The following is a 27,239-nucleotide window of genomic DNA, read 5'->3' as shown; positions in this document are numbered from 1 at the left end:
CAGATAACAAAAAAAATTCATCAATAAAAAAGCCAAAGCTACAACCTAGATGAACAGTGACACCAATGCAAACCTTGACATGAATTGATGAAATTTGAAAGAAAGTGGTATGAACACAAAAAATATAAATTCAACATACACTTGAACAATAATTTAAATTTTAAGCAACTCAATTGTATCATATATTATCAGTAGGAAAATCTTGTGGATAAATACAAGCTAAGTTTAGAACATGCTATTTTTGTGGTGCAGGATAATTATAAAATGATCCCAAAAATCAAGCTGTCAAAGTTACCTTGCTTAAAGTTGCTGGTAAAGTAGAAAATAAAGTACTTTAAACAATAAAGACAGACACTTTAAGGTAAAAACCTACCAAAAATAAGAGCTCCAAACTCTGTCCCAAAAGTAAATCTCCCAGTCCAAACATAGAGTTAGCTAAAAATAGCTGATCTGGAATCTTCTCCAGTTTTTGTAAATCTTTTTAGTAATACTTCCCTTTCTAGAGCTGAAATCTTTATAGCAATGCCTGCCAAATTATACATTTTGACAAAATTGGTGGATGCACCATTGAGCTTTAGACTCAATAATCAATCAAATTCAGCCACCTCATTGTTCATATTATCTTCAACAAATCTGGGATTAACAAAACAAAAGAGAGATATACTTTTTACTCATTCTGACTGCAAGAACCCAAAATTCTTTCCCTAACTTGTATTTCACCATTCACTAAAATATGTTTTTTTTCCCGGATTAACAATTACACACCACCTGGTTAGTGTATGCCCAAGGATATTGTAAAGTACCAAGCATGCCCTTGAAATGTTAGTGGTCAACAAATTGATGATTTTTGTTTTGTGATTGCAACACTTTCGTGTCACAACTAGATTCCCAATCTCTAGGATTCTCATGACCCAACAAAAAATGCATAGAGCATAGTCAATGCACATGCATGATCACGCAAGTGGAAGTCTTACTTGGTTGCATGAAGAAATCATTGTGACAGATTTGCTAGGTAAAGTTACCTCTAGCTTTGATGGTTGGATCGACGAATCTAATCATGCACACTTGCAAATGGAAGAACATAGTGAGAAAGATTTTATCCCAACCCTCAAACCCTAGAAACATCACTTTTATTTCACTCAATAGGTGGTATGAATGGGAGATCCACCATCTTGCCTAGATATACCCTTGAGTGGTCATTGTTAACAACATGACTCTCAACACAAACAATGCAAGGTTGTCTAAACATAAAATGTAAAGTTTCTACAAATTCTGAACAACCAAGCTTACAATGCTTTGAATATACCTGCTAGATATTATCTTCTATATATCAGAGTTATATGAAGTGTCTTTAGTGGTATAATATCAATTCTGGAAATGTTCTTAGTCTGCAATAATTCGTATAAGGCAGTAATGTAGAGTAGCAGACTTTATTTTGTATTGTGTGCTCTCTATCCTCATACTTACCCTATGTTTATATTGAACCCAAGAGGCATGTCCTTAAAAAGGACATGACTCTTCTAGGTCGGCCCTTATGATAAACATATAATAATCCTCCAAGATCGGCGTCTAGTAGAAGATCAAATTAGATAGCAAACATACTTAACAACTATGCAAACTAAACGTTATTTAAATGCTCCTAAATGAGACGCTGATAAGGTTATTTATATAGGGTTATAAAGAGGCAAATCCTACATAAGGATATCCATGCTTTACCTGATCTTGTACAATTTGCTGTTCAGATCAGTATGTTATCGTAGCTACACAGAATTAACACTCTCTCTTAACTTGATAATCGCACTGAGAAATAATATATCTAGCAACATCAATCAAGATGAATAAATATAGATTGATACTCCATATCTATCTAAATTTTCTAAGCATGTGGTATTATAGAACACATGATACTATGTCATATTACTATCCTGTGATATGACTTATCACTCACACTAGTGATAACAGTATTGCATGGAATGCAACATATAGGATAAAATATGAAGAATGATTAAATTCTTCATTTATTCAAGTTGTGACTCATAAGTACTTGCAGTCCTATATCACAACATGATCCTGAGTTAAGATCTACCAAAACATAAGATAAAATCCAGAGAATGATTAAATTCTTCCTTTATCTAAGTTGTGACTCATAGGCATAGAAATGTTTCCATCACAATATGATCTTGAACTCATCTAGATTTGACAGTAATTCTCTACTGTTCAACACATTATCTAAGAGATCGTCATCTCTCATAATGTCTTTTATACAAGTGTTCATTATCTTAGAGATTGTCACCTCTTAAGTAATGAATACAAATGGTGAAGCCAATGAATTCAAAATTATTAATAATTAAAGAATACAAATTGTTGATGTCAGTTTTTTACCACTACATAACATATAACAATTGAACACTTGATATAGGATATCAAACACTCAATTCCTCTCTTGAAAAGTTAATACTCATGAAGACATGAGAACAACTCCAATGTTCCTTACACTTGTGGATACTAACTCAGTTACGATGTGATTTTTTGGTAATCATGTAGGCAGCCTTACGTTGTTCGTTCAAGGATGACTTGGATTTTGGGATGATGGTGATGATAATGGGTTTGTAAAATATACGAATGCCAGATAATGTTGATGGTGGTGATGATGGGGGTGTGTTTACCAGTGATGCTTTTCCTTACTTCCTTTCTCAAAGCTCCAAATACTAAACTACTCACTGCTCTACTCCTACTCCTATGATGGAAAGATTGGCAAATGGATGGGGATCGAATCTAATGAAAGCTGACCAGTGGCCCTACCTTGTTCGGTCTTCTTGTGCTGCCAGTTGTTCTTTACGGGTGTGAATTATGGGCCAGCAACACTACTATAGCACAATGGAAACAAATCGAAGGAATCCAAAAGCGCCTGATCACAAGCAAGTTTAAAATCAAAAGCACTGTTCCATATGATATCATGCTAAGTGAAATGGGGGCTGCTCCTATTGAGGCACTTGCTATGGTTCGCCTTCTAAGTTATCTAAAAAGAATCGAAAAAATGGAAGAGGATAGATGGCCTAAAGTGGTCTTTAGTGACACACTATGTCAGCGAAAAAGGACATGGATGCAACAAAACATCAAATGGATGAGTAAATGGAATATTCAATTCAATATATGCTCCACAAATAATAAAGAAATAAAGGTCTTTGTCATGGAGAAATTCTACAAGAGAAATTGGAGAAGCGAGATCGGAAGGAAGAAATTATATTATATAAATGAGTTCAACCCTGCTTGTGATCAACTCCAAAAAGCATACATAGGAGCCAACATTTCTTGGAGGGCTAAAATTCTTATTGCTCAGTTGAGAACCAACTCTCACCAACTTCGTTGCGAGACCGGACATTGGAAGAGGCCAAAGGAGGCTTGGGAAGAAAGAATTTGCAGATTTTGCAATTCTAGGAAAGTGGAAACTGAACAACACTTTATTTTAGAATGTGAAGCCTACAAGAGTAGTAGAGATAAATTTGCGGACACTATATGTGACAGTTCTTGGCATAACCTATTCAACGAAGAGTACATTGAGCAATTGGGTGGACTCATCATCATCCTACGCAAGCAATGAACATTGTTACTTAAGTCTGCTTGAGTTGTCTTGGTGTCCCATAGGCTATTTTTAGCCTCGTGGACGTTAAAATTTTATCTATCTATCTATCTAGATGCAATGATTCAAGGGAAAGTGACTAGATTACCACACAAGGCTTCCTAACCAACCGCTAGGATGCTAGTGGCCTAGTTTATAGATCCCTATCAAACATCCACTAATATCACCATGCAATTATCCATCTACTTCTTACTCTTACTTAGCAACCTTTTCAAAATAAAATCTACTTTAACAACTTCAAAGGAAATGTACCTTTAACTATTGGAAGTAGAAACCAAGGAAGAACACCAAATGTTCTTAATCACCATGCAAGTCACAACAATGATAAAGAGAAGCGATTTTCGTTTTATCTTAGCAACAATTTTCTCTGACCCTTTACAAATGAGAGCGAATGGCCTTATATAGAGGCCAAAATTACAACCAACGGTAGAGATTAAGAGGCAAAACCAACGATCCAGATTGTTTCTTAGAAACCCTAATTAGGGTTGCCACCCCATCGGCCAATGAGAAGACGCCACCTCATCAATGGATCAAATAAATAAAAAGAAAAGTGACAACCAATGAGAAGGCACCAAAATGGGAGACAATCAGAATCAGACACCTATCCTACCCAAGAAGAAGGAGAAATTGCCACTTGGGCTCACATCAAATGATCTTCTAATATAAATCTACCTTTTTTCTTTCATCTATTTAGCCAAGGCAATGAACTTGGCTAGCTTGTCGTTGACTTCCTTCATGTGAGGGTAAAGTGTATGCTTCATCTTGAGCTCAGCCAAATTCATCACGCTGCTTGCTACTTGCAGTGTCTTCTTATGATCCTTCTCATATTCTTTTGCATATCTGATAAAAGCATTGAGGGAGGCAAGGGTGCCCAGGTGTTTCTTCTTGATGGTAACCTTCCCCAACTCATCCAATCTCAATCCAAATTCTGTCTCATTGACATTCTCCTCTTTGATATCCTCAAAATCAAGCGTAGCCCCAACATCACTCATCATGGTTGAAATGGAAGTGTCAACACCTGGGCTATGCTGTGCAATCTTGTTTCGTACCTCTTCAAGTATTCTCAATCTGATAGTCAAGGCAACAAACCAAGACTCCATTGTACTCAATTCTCCTCCATCTACTAACTTGGTTCCCTTAACCATCCTGGTCTTTTCTAACCTTCCTATTCAAATTTGGTTTGCATGAATAGCCAAGCCTGACCTAGCCTCAAATATTTTCAAATCACTTCCTCCAAATTTGCTCTTCCTTAAAATTCACTCTTCCTTGAGATTCATTTTTCAATTTTCACCGCCTCTAAATCAAATAAAAGAGGTAGGACCCCATATAGAGTTGCTTTTGATTTTATACTGTCCTAAGTTGCAATTCTAAATTCTCGCTTATAATCCTAGCCCAATCAAATCTTCTCTTTCCATTTTTAATTTCATCAATAAAATAATACATCCAGTTTTCGAATTGCATACCTTGAGCTAAGCCCATGATCCGATTGAGAAGCACAATGAGATCGCTATACTCTGATTTGAAGTCTGACTTAGTGAGCTTTGATGACTTGGTGACTCTCTTCTTGCCTTTGTGTAACTAATTTTTCTCTAGGTGAATGGAGAAAGCTTTTTGATTATCCTGAAATAACCTAGCCGCCCGATCCATCATTACTATTGTCATGCTTTTTACTGGGGAATATTAAATGCTTCTTCGACCACTTGTCCACTGATGTTGGCTAACACTCTCTTCCCTTTATAAAAAATGGACTTACTAACCAAATCAAACCAGGGTGCACACTCCATGACCAATTTCGGACAAGGCAAGGTAGGAGGGAAAACCGCCTCGTGTACAATTCTACTCTTGTAGATTTTTTTGCCATGGGGGATTGTCCTTCTTTCAATTTGTCCTTCAACTGTATCATGTTCACTGTACCGATATTGGTGTCACTTATTCGCCTTACTTTCGAGAAGAAGGTGGTCTTAGGCATCATGTCTTCTTTGTCTTTTTTGATATTTGCTCCCTTTTGGTTCTTGCTTGCACTAACATCTACCATCCTAAACGCTTATTTTTGCCCCTTCGTTCTAAATATTATGGACTACACTTATCAATCTCCAACCTTCTTTCTATCGATGGAATCTAGCTTATTTCTGCCTTGCCAAGTCCTATCTCTACACTTATCAATCTCCAACCTTCAACCTAGGGGTGGGACTACCACTTGTTTCTGCCTCTTCATTACCTTAGGATGGACTACACTTATATCTCCCAACTTCAACCTAGGGTGGTCTAGTTTATTTCTGCCTCACTAAGTGTCATATCATGAAATCTACACTTATCTCTCCAAACTCCAACCTATCAATGGGATGATGAAGTGGTGGATGATGAATGCAAGAAGAATATAAGGGAAATGAAACCAAGCAAAAACAAGAAGTGGAATCCGCCTTTAACAATCTTCACCTCTAAAATGAATAGAATCTACCTTAATTTTGCCTTTACCAATAATCGGGCCCTCTTCAAATTCGGATCAGATTTTGGAAATTTCAAGCCTCCTTGCAAATAATGATGACCTAGCAAAAATCAGATTTTTGACTTCAAATTGCCCACATTTGCCCAAAAAATCAGACCTTAGATCACACAGCCTCTTCACCAAATAAAATCACCCAATTTTGAAATTTGCTGCCAAGAAAATGGAAGAAATCTGCCTTAACAAAAATTGCCCCAAGCAAGAAAATTCAGATCTGCCTCAAAAATCGCCAAGGGCAGAAATTCCCCCAAGATGGAAGAAGAAAAATGCCACCAAGCAAGGAAAAATCTGCCCAAAAAAAATCACTCAACACATGAGGAGGAGAAAGATGGAATGAGGAAATGAGAGAGGGAGGAGCCCCTCTTATACCAAAATTTCCTTGTCGCTCCAAGCTGGCCGACTTGCCCTGGAGGAAAGCAAAATTAAATTAGTGCTTTATTAATGGTCTAGATTTAAATGCCATGCTAATTTTATTTAGCTTAAAGTGAAATTAACCCATTTAATTGCTGGTTGTGATAAAATATTGCAAAATAAAATGAAGAAAGCCTAGGAGATGCCCAAATTTTTCATTTAAAACCGTTTTAGCAATTAAAATATCATTAAAATCAACTCTAGCAAGCCAAAATCGATTTTCACTTTTAATTTACCAATTTCTTTTAAAAGTTAAAAAAAATCTCCTAAGCAATATTTCAACAAATTTAATGAAATTTTGCAATTTAATCCACTTTCAATTTTGCAATGCAATTTTAATTTGTAACCAAAATAAATCCTTTCTTAGGCATTCAAAATCGATTTTCCAATTTTAATTTCACTATCAAAAATTTCTCTCTTCACCAAAAAAATTTAAGATTTTCCAAAACAATTAAATCTAAAAAAAATTCATTTTGAAAATGTTCAAGTCTATACAATTATTTCCAATTTCCAAAATCCCTCTAAGTTCCAAAAATTTGCAAATTTATCCTATTGAATATTGTTCTAACTATCGAAAAAAATGTTGTTTTTGAAATTCATTTGGCCTAAGGATAAAATTACATGCTTTGGAAAATCAAGTTAACATTGGGTGAAAAAACAAATCCAACCACATCCCTCTTGGCCCAAAGGCGTCCTAAGTGTAAAAATTTCAAATTGAAAACCTTTGGACAATTTCAAAAAATTTGCTAAGGCAATCGAAAGAAAGGGGGTCCCCAAAGTTTTTGGGGCGATGATGTGAAAACCTCACAACACGAATGTATTACAATTCAATCATACCAAGTCTTTTCCTAAAGTGATCTATCTTCACTCGAGAGAGGTTTGGTAAGAATATCTGTTGTTTGATCTATAGTGCAAATGTATTCTAATTTTATAGTATTCTTATCTACCATATCTTTTACATAATGGTAAGAAATTTCAATATGCTTGGACCTGTCATGAAAAAATGGATTCACAGAAAGCTTGATGGAATTCTGATTATCACAATGAATAATAGTAGTATTCATGGGTTGACCAAATAATCTCACAAGTAACTTTTTGAGCCAAATTGCTTCCTGAGAGGCCATTGCTACGGCAATGTATTTAGCTTCTATGAAACTCTGTGCTATTGATGCCAACTTTCTACATATCCAAGATATCATTGCTGAGCCTAAACTGAAACAACATTTTGAAGTGTTTTTCCTATTAGTAACACATCCAGCCCAATTTGAGTCTATGTACCCATATAAGTCCAAATTAACTTTCTCATACTTGAGCTCAAGATTAAGAGTGCCTTGTAAGTATTTCATGATTTTTTTGACTACAGCTAGGTGAATCTCCTTTGGCTCACAAATAAACTGACTTAAAGGATTAATAGCATGGCAAATATGGTCATGTATCTACCAAGTACATAAAAGACCCAATCATCTTTGTATAAAGAGTAGAATTTATGGAAGTTGATTCTGTTGCTGCTTCTTTAAGTTTGTGTAGATTAGTCTCCATTGGAGAAGACATAGGTCTGTATTTCCACATTTCAAATCTCTTCAAGATGTCTAATGTATATTTTCCTTGATTAAGTATGATGCTATCAAAATTCTGCCATACTTTCAGTCCTACGAAGTAATGAAGGAGTCCTAAATATTTCATTTCAAATTCTTTGATTAGATCTTTCTTGCATTGATCTATAAGATGATCATCACCTGTTATTAGTAAATCATCAACATAAAGTATCAAAATTATCATATCCTCTTTATCTTTTTTGTAAAAGAGTTTTGGATCAACTTCATTCTTGGAGAATCCTAAATTGGAGAGATATTTATCAATTCTTTCATATCATGCCCTTGGAGCTCGTTTAAGCCCATAGAGAGCTTTCTTGAGCCTGCAAACAAAGATTTTAGGGTTATGACTTTAAAATCCTTCAGCTTGTTCCAAATATACCTCTTCTGTAATCTTTCCATTCAGAAATGTTGTTTTCACATCCATCTAATGTACCTTCGATCCTTTCGATGCTGTAATAGCTAGGACTACTCTTACAGAGGTGTATCTAGCAACTAGAGCAAAGGTTTCTTCATAATCAATTCCCTTCTTCTGAAAGAATCCCTTGGCTACAAATCTGGCCTTATATTTTAGTCGAAGGAATTGGGAATTACCCATGCTTTGCTTGATACTTCATTTGATAGTGCAGAATAGAATACACGATTCTCAGGATCATAGATTTCTTCTTTGCTAGTAACGTTTGTACAGTTTACTTGCTACTTTGTATTCTCAGGGCAATTAGATCTATAGTGTCCAAACTTTTCACATTTGAAGCATTTTATTTTGGATAAAACTTTCTTAGGTTTGTCATTTCTTTGATTACCCATCTTCTTGAAGTGCTTCTTCTTACTTTTATAGGAATTTGTGTTGAGAACATGAAGTTCTTTATCTTTAGTTTTCAATTTTCCTCCTTTCTTAAGTTTTCTAGATTCTTCTTGAAGGCAATCTCCTTTGTCATCGGTAAATATTGTGTAGCCGACAGGTTGATGTCGTCAATAATTGTTATGTAGCCAACAGACCCCTTCAGAAAGGTTCTTCAGAAAGTATATATACACCATCCGAGATCATTGTAAGTATTATGTAATCTCTTTGGCATATGCGAATAATAAAAGGAGTACTACTGTTACATGTTTCTGTTTATTGTCTATATGCATTAATCTATTTACCCATATGGTAAACAGCCTTTAAGTCTATTGAAGTCTGAGAGATTGTCTCTGGCACTCACTCCTTGTGAGAATGTTTCCCATGAATTCGGTAACCCAAGTATAGCCAGAAGTGTTAACTCTTTGTCTTCAATTATGATCCCTATGCTTGCAAGTTCATCTCTTAGACTAACCACCCTTAGGAAGTATGAATTCATAGATTCTCCCTTCTTTATTTGTATATGATTCAGTTGCCTTTTTAGTGCAAGGGTTCCAGTTGCATTGTTAACCTCATATGCATTTAGTAATGCATTCATCATATGAAATGTTGTTTGATGTTTCATGAGCATAGGTACTATATCATTTTTGACTCCATCTAATATGATTTGCATGGCTTTCCTGTTTCCTTTACTCCAGACAGTTTTATAAGGATCAACATTAGGTTGCTTGGATTCTTTATCAACAAATTGTTTCACATAATTGTCTTCAAGAATCATCATAATTCTGAACTTCCAAGCAATGAAGTGTTCCTTTCCATCAAACCTATCTTTGGGTCTGATTGTGCTAGTCATTGAATGTAGAAAGATGTTGCTAGATATTTAAATCTGATTGTCAATTTGCAGAACCTAGGTTTGACTACCAGAGCTCTGATACCATGTAAAGTGTCTACCAATTTTGAACAACCAAGCTTACAATGCTTTGAATATACTTGCTAGATATTATCTTCTATATATCAGAGTTATATGAAGTGTCTTCAATGGTATAATATCAATTCTGGAAAATGTTCTTAGTCTGCAATAATTCATATAAGGCAGTAATGTAGAGGAGCAGACTTTATTTTGTATAATGTGCTCTCTATCCTCATACTTACCCTATGTTTATATTGAACCCAAGAGGCATGTCCTTACAAAGGACATGACTCTTCTAGGTCGGCCCTTAATCATAAACATATAATAATCCTTCAAGATCGGCGTCTATTAGAAGATCAAATTAGATAGCGAACATACTTAACAACTATGCAAAGTAAACATTATTTAAGTGCTCCTAAATGAGATGTCGATAAGGTTATTTATATAGGGTTATAAACAGGCAAATCCTACATAAGGATATCCATGCTTTACCTGATCTTGTATGATCTGTTGTTCAGATCAGTATGTTATCGTAGTTGCATAGAATTAACACAAAGTACCATCCAAAGTCAAGTGACAAGAAAGCAAGGTAGTCCTTAACAACTTTAGTTTGGAACTTCTTTTGAAAATATTTTACAAGGCCTAGGATGTTTAGTGAGATTTTGGAAGTTTAGAAATTGGTTATGTGGTTATCCACAAAATCCTCAACAATTTGAAAACCATAATTCATGCTCGACACTTTGCTACCACCACCTTCCAACACAAGACTTAAGGGCACAAAGCTTGAGACAAATGAGGCTCTAGGCTTAGACAAGCTGCTAGCAGTCTAAACTAGCAAAGGTATAACTTGTGTTTAAAGAGCTTTTTCAAATGAGTGCAACTAATTAAATTTTTAATGCCTACAGCTAATGTTGTAGTTAAATATTCACTAACTACATAGTACTTAATCTTGTTGAGGGTAATGCATTGCATAGTAGTTTACATATGAGACACCTAGGAGTTTGCACCTTATTTGCACATGTTGTAGGACAAATTCCACCCACTTTAGGTGGCGATAGTTGTTATCACATTCGACTTCGTGTTAGATCCACTTTTAGTGCACTTAGATCGCTCGACTAAGAATGATGATGCACACAGAACACTGACATTAGTGAACACCGTTACACTTGACATAGTTTGCATATAGTTAGGAGCGGTGCATATAAAAATAATGCAGCTAAACCCTCATCAATGTGGGACTAAAACTAGTCCCAAGTCTTGTCATTTCCTTTATACACATGGTGCAAACCTGGAGGCCCATGCAACAAACACCACAGTGTGCATAGTCTTAGATAGTTGCAATTAGTGACATATCAGCACAGTATACATCCTGTAAACGGTACATACACCACATTAGTGTCCCACGTCATCAGCCGATCGACAAGTGATGTCATTATACATAGGCATAGTTTTGACGCCCTAAAATTGGTAGTCGTATTGTTGTGAAAATAGGGGTAATTGGCTTTTTGGTGATGATTGGATGACTGCCAAAATTAATCATTTATTATATTGATGTTAGGGCCTAGTTGAATGCTTTATTTGAGTTTTTGATTTTGCTATTCAACTTTATAGGCATCTTGCTCTATTTAACTTCTTTATTTCTAACATTGTTTTAAAATCTGGGGTAGAGTTTTGTGAACATTCAAATGGAGGTATTATTTTCTGATTTTGGTTGCTAGATTGATCAGAAATTGCAGTTTTTCATTATTGAACCTGTCCAATCCTCATTTGTGCAACTTCCTATTTAGGCTCATATGTACACATTTTTTCAGGCGTCGTTTTTTAATTAGCTATCAATTTGTAGCCATTACAAGTGGACATATCACTTTCAGCATATGGTCCATTTTGGCCTATTTGGCACTTGTGTTTGCTTGGAACTTTGTGGGTTCTTATATTGTTCATTAGTCTTCTATAGCCTAATTTGGATAGTTTTAATCATTAAAATCAGAAGTCGACTTTGACTTGTTTTGCAAAGTGTTTGTGGGGGTTAATCAATTGTTGATCTCATTTTGATGTGAGAAGTGTATCATTGATGTAATCATTAGATATAGAACACATCCTTCTGTAATAACTATGGTAATTATGAGTCACAGGCAAAAGGAATCATCACACAATATAAATGGCTTAATCTCTTGCCTCATCTTTATGGACTCATCCTTGAGCCAAAGGCTGTGGAAGAAAGTAGTTTGGGAAGATAGAAATGGTCATATTAGAGGATTGCTTGGTTTTTAGTATTAGTTCACATTTACGCCATGCATTCTACTCCAAGATCATGGGTATTTACTGCCCACACACGAGTTGTACCATTATTTGGGAGCATTTTGGACATCCACATGTTCCTTCTTTTTTAGATGTTCCTACTATAGATTGTCTCCTTCCACTTGATGATGCGAATAACATTCCCTACAATGATGGTACTTTAGAGGTGATTGGATATTATGCAAAACTTGAGAGGTATGATGATCCACTGACTCCACCTATAACTCCTACTTCTCCAGTTGAGATTGCACATTCATCTCTTGTTGGTGTCATTGAAAGATATATGTATTTGCCAGATATTGGTTCATTGTTTGTAGCCATGACTCATCAAATTGTTGTAGGAGTTTTCCAACATGTTATATCCCTTACAAGATGGCGTCTAAAATATACATAGTAATATCAATATATGGAAACAAATTAGATCTTAGTCCAGGCATACAGTATGCCCACAACATCACAACAATTTTAAATAAGGATCAAGCCTCCAATGTACGAGATTTCTAATAAACAAAAATGGAAAGATGCAAGTAAAATGATGCCACAAGACATAACATGCCCCTCCATGAGCATTTCGAAGAGTCCTTTTGGCCCAATCATTGTCAACATTACCCAACCATGTGGAATGTTTAGATCCATCTCTTTTACTAGGAAATTGATAGATTATTTGACAATACTTGTGCCAAACAAGTGGTCAACACACATGCTAACCAAAACACTTATACACATGCCAAGAAAGCACAAGGGTTCTACCAACACCATATCATTGTACTAGCAAGGATTACACTATGACAATTGAATACAAAATTTGATGGAGCAAAAAAGGAGAGCACCAAGACTAAAACAGTCTAGTATCATCACAATGGCCTCGAGACCATGCAGACTTGAGGTGTATGCCCTCCTATTTTTATAGGAGACCCTCACTAGCTTTACACTGATTGAGTCCACCCTATTTTGCATGCATCTTTTTGGGTCTTCGTTCACTATTATTATGTTGAACACTTGGCTTTTTTTGGTAGAAATGTATCCTTTGTTTTCATAGATAAAGGTTTTCAGATTTTCAATAACTTACTCATGTTGGTTTTGAGCCCATAAATTAGATAGACAACAAAAATGAATAACTAGAAAGATGCAAGAGACACACAAAAATATCCTAGGAAAACCCTACAAGACTGAAGGGAAAAAATCAGCCACACACAACAAAAGATCATTTTATTGATATTGAAATTCAAGTGTACAATGTCTTTCGCTTGATGCGATATATAACATAAAGAGACTCTTCACATACCAACTAAAGGTCTCTTCAATAACTCTTTATTACAAATACAACTCTACATATTTCCATGCCTTAATGCGTGATGAATGACACATGTCATTATATTGAATATTACAATTTAATCATAAGTGTCCTTTTTAGTTGAAGGTGACTATAATAGAATTAATGCTCAGAGATAAAGATTTCTATCGCAGCTACAAACTCCAACACTCTCTCTTAGCGAGAGAAATTTTTAGCTAAACAGCCACACAAGACTACAACCAAAATGTTAACGATAAAATCTAATCACATAGATCCTATAAAATTTCATGAAATCGCTCAACATAAAAACCTGCAAGAAACACAACCAGCTTTCATGATGTTGTCGTGGAATCTCTCTACATGACAGTAAGAGAACAATTCACTCATTGTTAATAATCATAGAATCACTCAACCTAATAAATTTATAAGAATCCCAGCTAAGCCTTTAATCACAAAGTCTCTCCGCGTGAAGTTTCATGGAATCACTCAACATGACATCCAACTTCCATCATGGATTCTCTTCACGTGATGTCATCATTGATTCTCTCCACATGATGATCACTCCTAACACGAAAGAGTTATCATAGTTGATTCTTACAATCTCATTTATTCACACAATAATAGAAATAGGCATAACAAAACAAGACTTAGTTCCATTTAAGTCTCAAATTTTACAAATACCACAAGCGTCACAAGCATATATGAGAATGAAGTGGATTTCATTAGTGCTCTCTCTTAATTATGAAGCCTCCCTCTAAAGTTAAAACTTCCCTTTAAAGCTTGACAACTTCCTCTTAATTAAAGCAGTGTATTGCCTTTCTTGTTGCATTCTGCAACGATGAGAGATAAAAGATCAATTTATTGATGAATAAATTCATATCTGAACACAAATATGTATCATTTCCTAAATAACATCCTCCTGCAGTCTGCATCATCTCATCCTCCAATTAAATAACTCATAAAAAAACAAATAGAGATCAATGATCTATACTATTTCCAATAATGAAATAAGATTCAATAAAACAAAAGACTTATCTCATCTTGTCTGAATATTATGAGCATCACATGCAATAATCAGAAACACCTGGGAAAAACCGGCTAACAGAAGTGGCATCTTGGTCTAACTCCAGCTGCATACATAATTTACAGGAACTTTCCTTAACAGTTCAAGAAGGCTTTCCTTCTTTCCCTTTGTCCTGCACCTATTTAGAACTCTACAAGAATGATCACAAAAAAAACTGTAGCGGAACACCTTTGCAACCTCAATATCATTCAATCACACACACAGATGATATAAAACAACACCATAAACCTGAACAGTGAATTCAACCATATGAACAGAACAAGCATAAGTGAAGGATATATTCAAACTAATGTAAATACCAACATTCTGCAATCAATATGCTTCCTTATAAACTCACACAGGCATACACTTGCTTAGTCAAGAGTAATCTGAATGTTAAGACTCTACACTACAGACACACTGAGATTCAGACTCTCATGATAACAGGAGACCAATCTGAAAATACGCTTCATCCACATGAGTACCCATAGACTTATTAAAAAATAATATTGATGCTTTATCTCATCCACGCAAGAAGCCGTTTTAACTTTTTACCCAAGGGAAAGTGGTGGCACATTAATACAAGTAAATGCATGACAAAATAAGCTCTCTTTAGAGTGTCGGTACAAAATGAAATGTTGATTACACATGAAAAGTCCAACCAATACAAGAAAAATGCCAAGTCATTGAGAGAAAGAGTCATGTCAACACACACTCCAGCCAAACAGAAAAGGTAAATCTGGAACAAAACGATATGCAGAGGATTCACAAACAGGGGATGAACAGGTTGAGTTTTCAAAAAGCAAGAGCCCAGCTTCCATCAACCATAATGATAGGATCGCACCCCCAGCCAACATGTCTATCAGACTTCTACTCACAGTGACCTTTGCAGGCTTAAAATAAAAAAATAACTCTCAAGAGGAGAGACATGAAAATAAACAAATTAAGGAGCCTCAGATTACGCTAGGAAATGTACAAAAAAAGTCTCTTTGAAGCAAAGTATGTGTCGCTATGCAGAGGTCAAGCATAACACGAACACTTGATAAACCAGAATGGCAAGGGATAAGACTTAAAATATGCATACCAATACTGAGAAAAACATGACATGAAACACAAAAGCTGCTTCTAGAAAACAAAATATCTGAGATATATATGACTCTGACTTACTTGAAACGCGGCATAACTATTTAACATTTAGCAGACTTTAGAAGGGTATGAAGTCAAATGCAGCTATCAAAATCCAAGGTTTAGAGATAGTCTGAAATACATTTGAAATCTGCATTAGAAAAGAATGAACTAGAGGAAAATAAATATTCCTTAAATGCTGTAATAAAACCTGCCTCTGATACCATGTAGGTTTTGAGCCCAGAAATCAGATAAATAACAAAAATGAATAACTAGAAGATGCAAGACACACAGAAATATCCTGGGAAAACCCTCCGAGAATGAAGGGGAAACCAAGCCACACACAACAAAAGATCATTTTATTGATATTGAAATTCAAGTGTACAGTGTCTTCCGCTTGATGCAATATATATAACATAAAAGAGACTCTTCACATACCAACCGAAGGTCTCTTCAATAACTCTTTATTACAAATACGACTCTACCTATTTCTATGCCTTTACACATGATGGATGCCACATGTCATTATATTTAGTATTACAATTTAATCATAAGTGTTCTTTTCAGCTGAGGGTGACTATAACGGAATTAACACCCAGAGATAAAGATTTCTATCGCAGCTACAAACTTCAACAACACAATAGTAGTTTATAATATTAAATGATTCATACAAGTTGGACTGAATTCTTTGTTCATTTTCAGATTGCAATGCTTGGAATGTTTATAACAATACTCAGAAATTTCAACAAGCATTAATACAGAAATACAGAGAAATTCAATATATGTACAGTACACTGCTCAATTACTGAGAAATTTGAATGGAACATTCTGACCTTCAATGCAGAGTTCAGCCTCCTTTTCTAAACATTATTTTCAAACCATAAGATTCGCAAAATGGAGCTGTTTGCTCTTTCCAGCCAGCAACCCTTTACCAGAACAGAGGGAAAGCAATCATCCACAGGTTCAAATACTCTACCTATGTGAATATTCATTTCCCAAAATGCACAGGCCCAATAGACACCCCGGAAAATTAAAGGAAGAAAGTCCATGTAATGCACTGGAACACAACAAGATCACTTTCATGCAAAAACTCTGAGATAGAGTCGCTCTCAGTAGAAGCTTCCATAGGCATCCAGAAAAGGTTATTAATCTTCCTTGGAGTGTCTAAAGGCTCACGACCTTCCATTATCTGCTCCTACATTGAATACAATGACATTATGGATTGTAAAGCCTATAGGCTTAGATGACTAAGAAAATAGTAGCACTGACCTCTTTGAAAGTAATTTAACTGCTTAACTTGCCATGTGTGCATGAGGAGATTCGCTGGCAGCCCAAACTTCAAATTCATTCCACCTTTTGTCTTAAGCTATTTTTTTTCCTAGTGCCGAATCATACCAATACCAAGCTCTCACAACTTTCCAAGACTATTCCTTCTTGCAAAGGATTCCATGTAGTGCTCGGAAAATACTTTTCAAAGTCCAATTTCCTTTTCAACTAACTCATTGTTCTAAGTGCAAATCTGAATTTAGTTTATTCCGAGCTTTGACCACCATCTCTCCTTATTTTTGCGCTTCAGTTTTTCTCTTGTTTAAATTTTAAGGAAGGTGTGCAATGGTCTTCCTTTCCATCTTAGCCAGCATTTCCCTTTAGAAAATCAATGCTTCAATCTGTAATTAAAAATTCAAGTTAGCAATCATGAAACTCATGCCTCATTATTATTTTTTGATGAATAGGGGATATGGAACACCCCTTGAGAGTTAGATGGGCGATGCTTGGAAAAACATGACAATGAAAACACAGGCGATGCTTGGAAATCAAAACATCACATAAAAAGCTAGTAAGTGGCTAGAGCAATGGTTGAGGGTGGTGGAGTACCTTTATCATCTTGGGACCTCATAAATCAGCAAGGTTTGGGTTATCATTCGGAAGGGACCACCCTTCTTTTGTCGCAACTTCTTCATTTTCTTTCTCCTTCCTAGTAGGAGAGTTACCTAGAGCTATCCCTAAAAGCCGTTTGGAAGAGCTCAGCCAACTATTGTTGTTGCTGCTGTCCAGCCAGCCAGAGCCACCACCCATAGAAGAGCTTGCAGCTCATTGCCTCACCTAGAGTTTGAGATTCCACATGGGAGGGAGGTGTAGTGTTGCCTTTGAAAATCCTTTCAACTAATAGATTGGCAGCAAGGAGCTTGAGATCAGGGGGTTTTCAAAATGCGAGTAGAGGAGTTGCAGTCACATTGCTAGCCATTAAGCAAAGAACAATCACGGGAAGTAGCTGGAGGTACCTTAGCAGCTGTACAAGAGGCATTTCCCTAATGCTCTAAAAGATCCAGCAAGTCGGCCACCTCCAGTGCAACCTTGTTGGCTTGCACTTGACTTTGAAGCATCATATTATTACAAATAGAGGTTTTAGTAAAAAGAGAAATAGGTATATCAATAGAGTTGTGAGAGAATAAACAACATTTCTATTTCTCCATAATGTGAAGAGCTCTTTCACCCTAAAAGCACATCATACTTGTGTAAATTTGAAGGGAATCCGAGGAGAATCCCTAAGAAGAAACATATGCTAGAAGAAAGGTTTAGGTTAAAAAGGCCGAAAGAAATCATGTATCTAATTACACAAGTGATGGGCTAGACGACAAAACCAGAATAGGTGTGAAAGTTTTTGGCTGCCCACAAAAAGGGCAATGAGGATTTGGAACTCCCGAGTGTTGTGGGTTCCTAGTGACAAGCCTTGGAAAATAATACAATAGGAAATATGAGCCAACTTAGACTCAATAGTGGCAGATTAGATGGTTTGAAACTTATGATGCTAGACAATCTAAGAAGACTGCAAGTGTTACCTGAGATTTAAGGTTAGAACCATAGGCAAATGAGTCAAAACCCAATATAGCCCGACTTGGGGTTTTAGGTGCAAAAGAAAGTGTTGTGAAACCAATGCTAATCCTTCTATCATGGACAATATAGATGCTCAACTTATGAAGCACATTTAGAGGCAATACTAACGTGACTAAGTTAAACATCTATCCATCTGGCCAGATGTGGTGTAACTAGGCTTGCATATCCTCCCAGGGATGATTATAAATGCCACACTTATGAAAGTGTAAAGTATGAACCCGTATTACGAACCCTAGGGATATGGGTTAAAGGAAGCCCTTGAATCTGAATGAGCAACAAACACAAAATATTTTGTTGGTTGAAAGAAAGACCATTCTTGAATCTAAAACCATCACAGTGGAGCCAAGGTTTGATAACTTCCCAGGCCTACCAAATGCTTTTTGGCAACAAAAGTGCCTTGTGTATTGCCTCTTTCATAATAAGAAGGATTTGAAAGCCAATCCCCTTCTAGGAGGGCCTATTGGTCGAATCTCCTAAAGAAATACAATGCCCAAGGAGAAATTTCCAGGCTTCATTGCTAGTAATGACTTGAATAATCCATGTTGCACATAGAGGAAGACCTTGCTTCTCCGTAGAAAGAAGTCCAAGCCCTTCATACCCTCTCGAAAGCAACTACATTCCTAGAAAATCCTACGGAAGCCATTATGGTCAGCTCCTGAAGCCCACAAAATATCGGAAAGGAGCTTCTTAAGCTTGTTATAGGAAGCTTTCAAATGTGCACAACACGAAGGATAATACACATGGGTCATTACAAGAATCTTTGGGCAAATATAAAATTTAGCAACCAAAGAAACTAGCTTAGCAATCCAGTAAGACAACTTCTTAATTTTGACAAGGACCACATTCAAATGATCCATAGGGAACCTTTGTAAAGAAAAAGGATTGTCCAAAAATCGAAAGATTTCCCCATGCCTAATCCACTTGCACCCATCCTAGAGAATTAAAGGTGGAGTTGGGAGAAAGGATTGCTTGTATCATTAGGTTTTGTGTCATTGAATAATCGATCCAAAAGCTAAAAAAAAAGAATCAAGGCACTAGAGTGCCTCTTGGACATTGTGCTCATCCTCAAGTAGGGTGAGGAATGAATCATCTGCAAAGTGACTATTGACAAGTTGAGAAGGTGACTCAAGAAAGGAAATGCCCATGACTCGATTAGTTGAAATAGAAACAATCAGAAGGTAACTAAGGCTTCAATGGCCAAAATATACAAAGGGGCCAACGGACAACTTTGGTGAATGAATCAAAAAATTCCAACAGTTGAGGATTGACGATCCTTCATAGTAATACAAGTTGAAGCATCTGCAAAAGGCATTTGCATAGATTTAACTACCAAACCCTAGGGCACCAAGTGTAGCAAGAATGAAAGGCCATTCAATTCAATCATAGGCTTTAACAAAGTCAATCTTGACAAAAATAAGAATATGTTTCAAGCAGTGAGCCTACTCCATGCCTTCCCATAATGCAATGGTATTATCTAGAATAAATTTAAATTTTATGAAGCTAGCTTGCATAAGGAAGACAATATATGAAAGGAGGTAGCAAACATTAAGAGCCTACACTTCGGCGATGATCTTATAGGAGATATTGAGCAAAGTTATGGATTTCTAGTTGCAAATATCTTTAGGGTCCCAAGTTTAGGTATGAATTTAATATTTCCCTTTTTAATAATGATCAAGAGATTACAAATGAAAAACTTCAAGGTAGACATTATGCAGTTCGGAACCACCACAAGGCTGCAAGGCATTGTAAAATTCACAAGGAAAGTCATTGTGACTAGAGCTTTGTCATCATCCATGGAGAAAATGGCATCTTTAGGGTCCTTAAGGGTAAGGCTTTAATTAGAAAAAACCTTTTAAGACTTAGAAAGCTGAGAGGGAACAACAAGGCATTCCCTCAAGGGCCAATCTTGCTCAAGAGAATTTCCTTGCATAGTGAACACCCTGTAATGTTTGATAAAAGCTTGTAAGATGTATGGTAGTTGAGAGAGCATCGTTTGGCCTTCTTTAATCAAGCACCTTGAGTAGACAAAAGGGATTAAATTGGCAAGAGAATCGTATCGGCCTTCTTTGCATAGACCTATTTGAATATCAATATGTTAGAAACAATAGTCCACCAAGATAATTGAGAGAGGGGGGGATGTGAATCATTTATCTGACAATTAAAACATTTATCTTCTTTAAATAAGCTTAACCATTCAACCAAAGTAAACAGCAACCATAATAAGATGCAAATAGACAATTACACTAGATATGATGACTAGGGAAACCCTTGATCAAAGGCAAAACCCTGGTGGGAATGATACCCACAAGATGATGTACTAATATAAATATTCCTTGTTAGAGGATGGACCCAGTTAGGAGTCTATTATAACATTTAGTACATAGAGTCCCTATTAAGAGACTTTGAATCCCTGTTAGGAGATTCCAACCCTGTTAGGAGTTGTAGTACAATGTATGCAAGATGAGCTAATTGCCCAAACATGCAATTTCAACTACAAGAAGAGCTCACTGCTCAAATATGCAATTTACTATTATGATCTTCTTTCCTTGGTTCTGTCAACCGAACCAATCACTGTCAAACCTTGTCGACCAGGTCACGAACTTCGGATCCAAATATCAAAGCTCAGATCACTCAGCAAAACCTTGGCAATGAAGTTTCCTTCACTTCCACTCTGCTCTGTTTAACTTCACATTCCGCACTTTTATTGCTTCCACAATTACTATTTCATATCATACCTGATAAAGGAAAATGTCCTTCCTTTATACCGAGTCCTCAAAACAATTCCCTGAGTCGACTATTAGACCTTCTCAATTAATTATTATAGGACCATATTAAGAACATGTTACACTTAGCAATAATATAAATCTTTTGTCTTGCAACTTGAATAACTCTCCATACACAATATTATGACAAGTGAACTTAGCCACGTCATCATCAATATGTCTTCTTCATGTCCTCAACCTCAATTCTCAGAATAACAACTCTGCTAAGAGATATAACAAGTTTACCTGAACATGCCTTTGTAAACTCTATCTTAGAACAGACATCACCAAAATGTACATAACTTCTTCCAGACTTATCATTTCTTCTTCTGGTGTTAACTACATATACCAGATGCTCAGATGTATCTCCCATGACCTTAGATAGTTATAATGCTCAACTAGCTGTCTGTACCAACTTGATCTTTCCGTTGTTCTTCTATCAGATACCACAGAAAATTGCTATGTTGAGATCAATGACAAACTCAATCATAAGTGTAACATATCATTATAGTAACATATCTACAATACTCCCCCATAGGAATATCATCAACATTTATGCTTGCAACAATCTCCCCCTTTGGCATTGATGGCAACATAGATGAAAAACATCTAGTTCCAAGAATACCAACAAAAGATTGTTCATCATCTTTTCAAATCCTCTTCATCAATTATTCTCCCTTATTGATATACCTCGATGTGCTTCCTATCAAACTATCATTCCATGTTGTGCTCTTGCTGAACTTCTCCAATTGTCATGTTGTTCATGATGTTCTTCCTCATGATCTTCTCCCCCATGATGTCATGATGTTTTTCATGCAATACTTCTCCCCCATTGACATCAATGTCAAAGGTTTCAGCAACTAACTATACTGCATCAAATTCTATAACAATTGATTCTTACTTAGCTTAAGTGTCGAAAGACACTGTTCAAAATAACATCCAAGAAGAGTCGTAGATGACTTTGACCATCATAGATACTCCCCCATATAGGAAGCATCAACATTCAATCTAGACAACAACGATGCTTTGTTACACTGGACTGATGCATTCTTGCATCTTCTACTCTGATGTAGGAAGGGGCATAACCCCAAGCATACCTCGCAAATACTCAAAAGTCTGTTTGGGAAGAGGCTTCGTGAATATATCTACAATCTGCTCTTTAGTGCTCACGTACTCCAGTCTAATTTCTTTTTCTGCAACTTTCTCTCTTAATATGTGATACTTAACTCAAATGTGCTTAGTCTTCAAATGCAATACTAGATTCTTAGACATATTTACCGTGCTTGTGTTGTCACAATGTATGACAACAGGTTCATTGATTTCTATCCTTATCTCCTTCAGCATCTGCTTCATCCAAACAACTTGATTGCAATTGTTTGCTGCCACCACATATTTTGCTTCCGCTGTACTTTGTGATGTGCAATCTTGCTTCTTGCCTAGCCAAGAAACCAATCTTCCTCCAAGAAAGAAAGCTCCACCACTGGTGCTCTTTTTGTCATCCATACTGCTTGCCCAATCAGCATCAATATATGCACTTAGAGTGAAATTATTAGATTTTTTATACCACAATCCGAACTTAGATGTTCCCTTCAAATATCTAAATATCCTTTTAACTAATGTGCTTCTCTAGGATCAACTTGGAATCTTGCAACAATTCCAATTGCATTTGCTATATCTAGTCTTGTGTGAGTCAAATATTGTAATCCTCCAATCATAGATCTGTACTTTTTCTGTTCAATAGTAGGTGTCTCATCCTTTGTAGATAACTTGTGTCCAGTTACCATAGGTGTTCCAATGGGTTTGCATGTTTCCAAACCAAACCTTTTCAGTAAATCCTTCAAGTACTTAGTTTGAGAAATAAAGATTCCTTCTTTATTCTGTACAATTTGCAGTCCTAGAAAATATTTCATCTCTCCTATCATATGCATTTCAAATTCTTTCTTCATCTCTTCTGTAAACTTCTCACTTTCCTTATCATTTCTTCCAAATATGACATCATCAACAAATATTACCAAAATCATCAAACCATCATCAATTTCTTTCCAATAGAGATTACTATCTGCCATACCTTTGCTATGTCCAAGCTTTGTCAAATGCTTGTCCAACTTTGCATACCAGGTTCCAGGTGCTTGCTTCAAGCCATACAATGCTTTCTTGAGTCTGCATATTATGTCCTTGTCTTCTGTCAAAGGACATCCTTTAGGCTGCTCAATGTACCCTTATTCTCCAAGTTCTCCATTCAAAATGCTGACTTGACATCCATCTGATATACTTTGAATTTCTTTTGTGCTGCATAGGCTAAGAATAATCTTACTGCTTCTATTCTAGCCACTAGAGCATAGGTTCCTTCATAATCTATCCCTTCTTGCTGTGAGTAACCTTTACATACCAATCTTGCTTTGTTCCTTACAATTTCACCTTGTTCATTCATCTTGTTTCTGAATACCCATTTAGTTCCTATCACATTCTTGTCTGCTAGTTTGGGAACCAATTACCATGTCTCATTCTTTATTATCTGATCCAATTCTTCTTTCATAGCTTGTTTCCAATAATCATCTTTGCATGCTTCATCTGCATTCTTGAGTTCAATTTGAGATATCAAACATAGTTCTTCATTGATTCTACTTCTTTTCATCATAACTTTGTCTTTGCTTTCGATGATCTGTTCAGATGGGTGATTCTTTATCATATTCTTTCCTGAAGTAGGAGTTGCTATCTCAACTCTTGGCTCCACTAAAGGTTTTGAGCTTTGTTCTTGCCTTGGCTCTCCCTCATTCTACAAATCATTATTAGTCTCAATAAATACCTCATCATTCCTTGGATGGCTTGGTAACAACATCATCATTTGAATTGTAATCAACTATTCTCTCTTGTATCTTAAATTTCTCATCAATTCTCACTTTTGCACTTTCCATAGTAGTTTTAGTTCTCTATTATAACATTTATAAGCCTTTCTTTTCAATGAAGAACCAAGAAACATACCTTCATCACTTCTAGCATCAAACTTACCAATATCATCATCTCTTTTGATATAACACTTACTCCCAAAATATTTTGAAATACTTAACTATAGGTGAATGACCAAACCACAGTTCATAAGGGGTCTTTTTTGTGTCTTTCCTGACTTGCACTTTGTTCATAGTGTAAATCGTTGTATTCATAGCTTCTTTCCAAAATGTCTTGGATATGTCATTCTCAGCTAACATAGCTCTTGCAGCTTCTGTAACTGACCTGTTCCTTCTTTCTGCAATACCATTTTGTTTAGGGGTTCTTGGAGCTGATAACTGTCTTTTGATTCCATTTTTTTCACAAAACATGTTAAACTCATTTGAAGTAAATTCTCCTCCTCTATTTGATCTTAAACATTTAATCTTCATACCGGATTCATTCTCAACTGTATTCTTGAATATCTTAAACTTATCAAATGCCTTAGATTTCTCTTTAAGAAATGCAACCCACATCATTTTAGAAAAGTCATCAACCAAAATCATAAAATACCTTTCACCATAGAATCCTTTAGTCTTTGTAGAACTGCTGAGATTTGTGAGTACAATCTCCAACTATGCTATAGTAGTAAACTTCTTGCAGGAAAAAGAAGTTTTGTTATGCTTTGCCAAGACACACTCCTTGCAAGTTGTGTTAGTAGGTTTTACAATCTTAGGAAAATCTCTAATTGCAAACACATTACTAGTCTTCACAATACTGTCAAATTTTATATGACAAAATCTCTTATGCCATAACCAACTATCATCTACCTTTGCAACCAAACATGTCATTTTAGTAGGATTCAACTGAAATACGTTACCTCTAGATTTGGTTCCTGATTCAATTACCTTTCCATCTATGTCTTTGATTATGCATTTCTTCTCTATGAACTACAACTGATAACCTTTGTCTACTAGTTGTCCAACACTCAAAAGATTGTGCTTCAAACTATCAACAAAATATACATCCTCAATATTAGTTCTACCATCAAGAGTGACAGATCTAATACCTTTAACTTGGCATGTTGCATTATTCTCAACTTTGACAATGCCTCTATCCTGACTAGTTGTCCAACACTCAAAAGATTGTGCTTCAAACCATCAACAAAATATACATCCTCAGTATTAGTTTTACCATCAAGAGTTATAGATCCAATACCTTTAACTTGTTCATCATCACTTGCATTTAATGCTTGTTTATTAGAATCATTATCTTCATTTGCATACAGATACTCTCTATCTTTTCTAGGCTTGTAATTTCTTTTATACATTTTCTCTCTTTTAGGACACTTAGATGCATAATGACCATATTCATCACAAGTCCAACATTTAAAGATTTTCTTAACTCATTTCTCTTTTCTTACCAGAAGGGCTACTCCTTCAATCTTTCTGTCCTCCTCAAATCTGTTGCTGCTAGCAAAATCTTCTCTAGCACTTGTGCTTCTTGATAAATTAGGTCGATTATTTAAGGCACTGAAGGTTGTCTTTATTCTGGTCAATTCTCAGGATTGTCTAAGTTCATTTTCAACTGCTTCAAGTCTTCCAAGCAATGTTTCCTTTGTGAAATCTTTGGTACAAGATATCAACAACTGTACCATCTGAACTGCTGACTTTAATGGTGGTGTTAGAGTCTTCAATATTTTCCATATAACCTCATCTTCTTTGGTTCCTCCTTGAGATCTAATTCCTGCAGTAATTTTTGATATCCTGCCTATATATGTTCTTACAGATTCATCTTTCATCATTTTAGCATCTTGAAATGCACAAATCCAACTATGTAACCTCAACTTCTTAAAATGTGCATCAACTTCAAAACTAGTTCCAAATCAAATGTGAAGTAGCAAGTGGTTTTACCTGGTTGTATTCAATTTCAGGAAGTGCAGTCAATATTGCTTCTTTAACTCTCATGTCGCACATAAAAAGATCTCTTTCTGTCTTGGTGCAAGTTTCCAAATCCTTTTAAGCAATGATTGTCTTCACTAATTTTGTCAAGTCCAATATCCCAAACCCATACACAACAAATGTGTCTTCATCTTTTCCTTCCAGTTGTCATAATTTGTTCCATCGAACTTCGGACTATCTTCTCTGAACATGCTTGCCATGGATCTCCCAAAGTTGTTAAACTTTATCTTCAAGGACCTGATGCTCTGATAGCAATTGTTAGAAACAATAGTCCACCAAGATAACTGAGGGGGAGGGGGGGGGGAAGGTAATCAGTTATCTGACAATTAAAACATTTATCTTCTTTAAATAAGCTTAACCATTCAACCAAAGTAAACAACAACAATAATAAGATGCACATAGAAATTACACCAGATATGTTGACTTGGGAAACCCTTGATCAGAGGGAAAACCTCGGTGGGAATGATGCCCACAAGATGATGTACTAATATAAATATTCCTTGTTAGAGGATGGACCCAGTTAGGAGTCTATTACAATATTTAGTACATAGAGTCCCTGTTAGGAGACTTTGAATCCATGTTAGGAGATTCCAACCTTGTTAGGAGTTGTAGTACAATGTATGCAAGATGAGCTCATTACCCAAACATGCAATTTCAACTACAAGAAGAGCTCATTGCTCAAACATTGAATTTACTGTTATGTTCTTCTTTCCTTTGTTTTGTCAACTGAACCAATCACTGTCAGACCCTGTAGACTAGGTCGCGAACCTCAGATCCAAATATCAAACCTTGGATCACTCAACAAAACCTCGGCAATGAAGTTTCCTTCACTTCCACTTTGCTTTGTTTAACTTCGCATTCTGCACTTGTACTGCTTGCACAATTACTTTTTCATATCATACCTGATAAAGGAAAATGTCCTTCCTTTTTACCGAGTCCTCAAAACAATTCCTTGAGTCGGCTGTTAGACCTTCTCAATTAATTATTATAGGACCACATTAAGAACATTTTACACTTAG

The 27,239-nt window shown here is 35.9% G+C and overlaps 1 protein-coding gene across 1 annotated transcript in view; it reads left to right on the top strand.

Moving 5' to 3' along the window:
• The window catches only part of LOC149532328 (hyperosmolality-gated Ca2+ permeable channel 1.5-like), a 189,633-nt gene that overhangs the window by 125,702 nt on the left and 36,692 nt on the right, over nucleotides 1–27,239 (top strand). The gene's annotated exons all lie outside the window — the stretch shown is intronic.

Source organism: Cupressus sempervirens, chromosome 10, assembly GCF_028749045.1.
Source record: "Cupressus sempervirens isolate cs-2001-9-10 chromosome 10, ASM2874904v1, whole genome shotgun sequence".
NCBI lineage: Eukaryota > Viridiplantae > Streptophyta > Pinopsida > Cupressales > Cupressaceae > Cupressus > Cupressus sempervirens.
The sequence above is the reverse complement of the archived record's forward strand: the minus strand, read 5'-3'. Positions and strand labels throughout refer to the sequence as shown.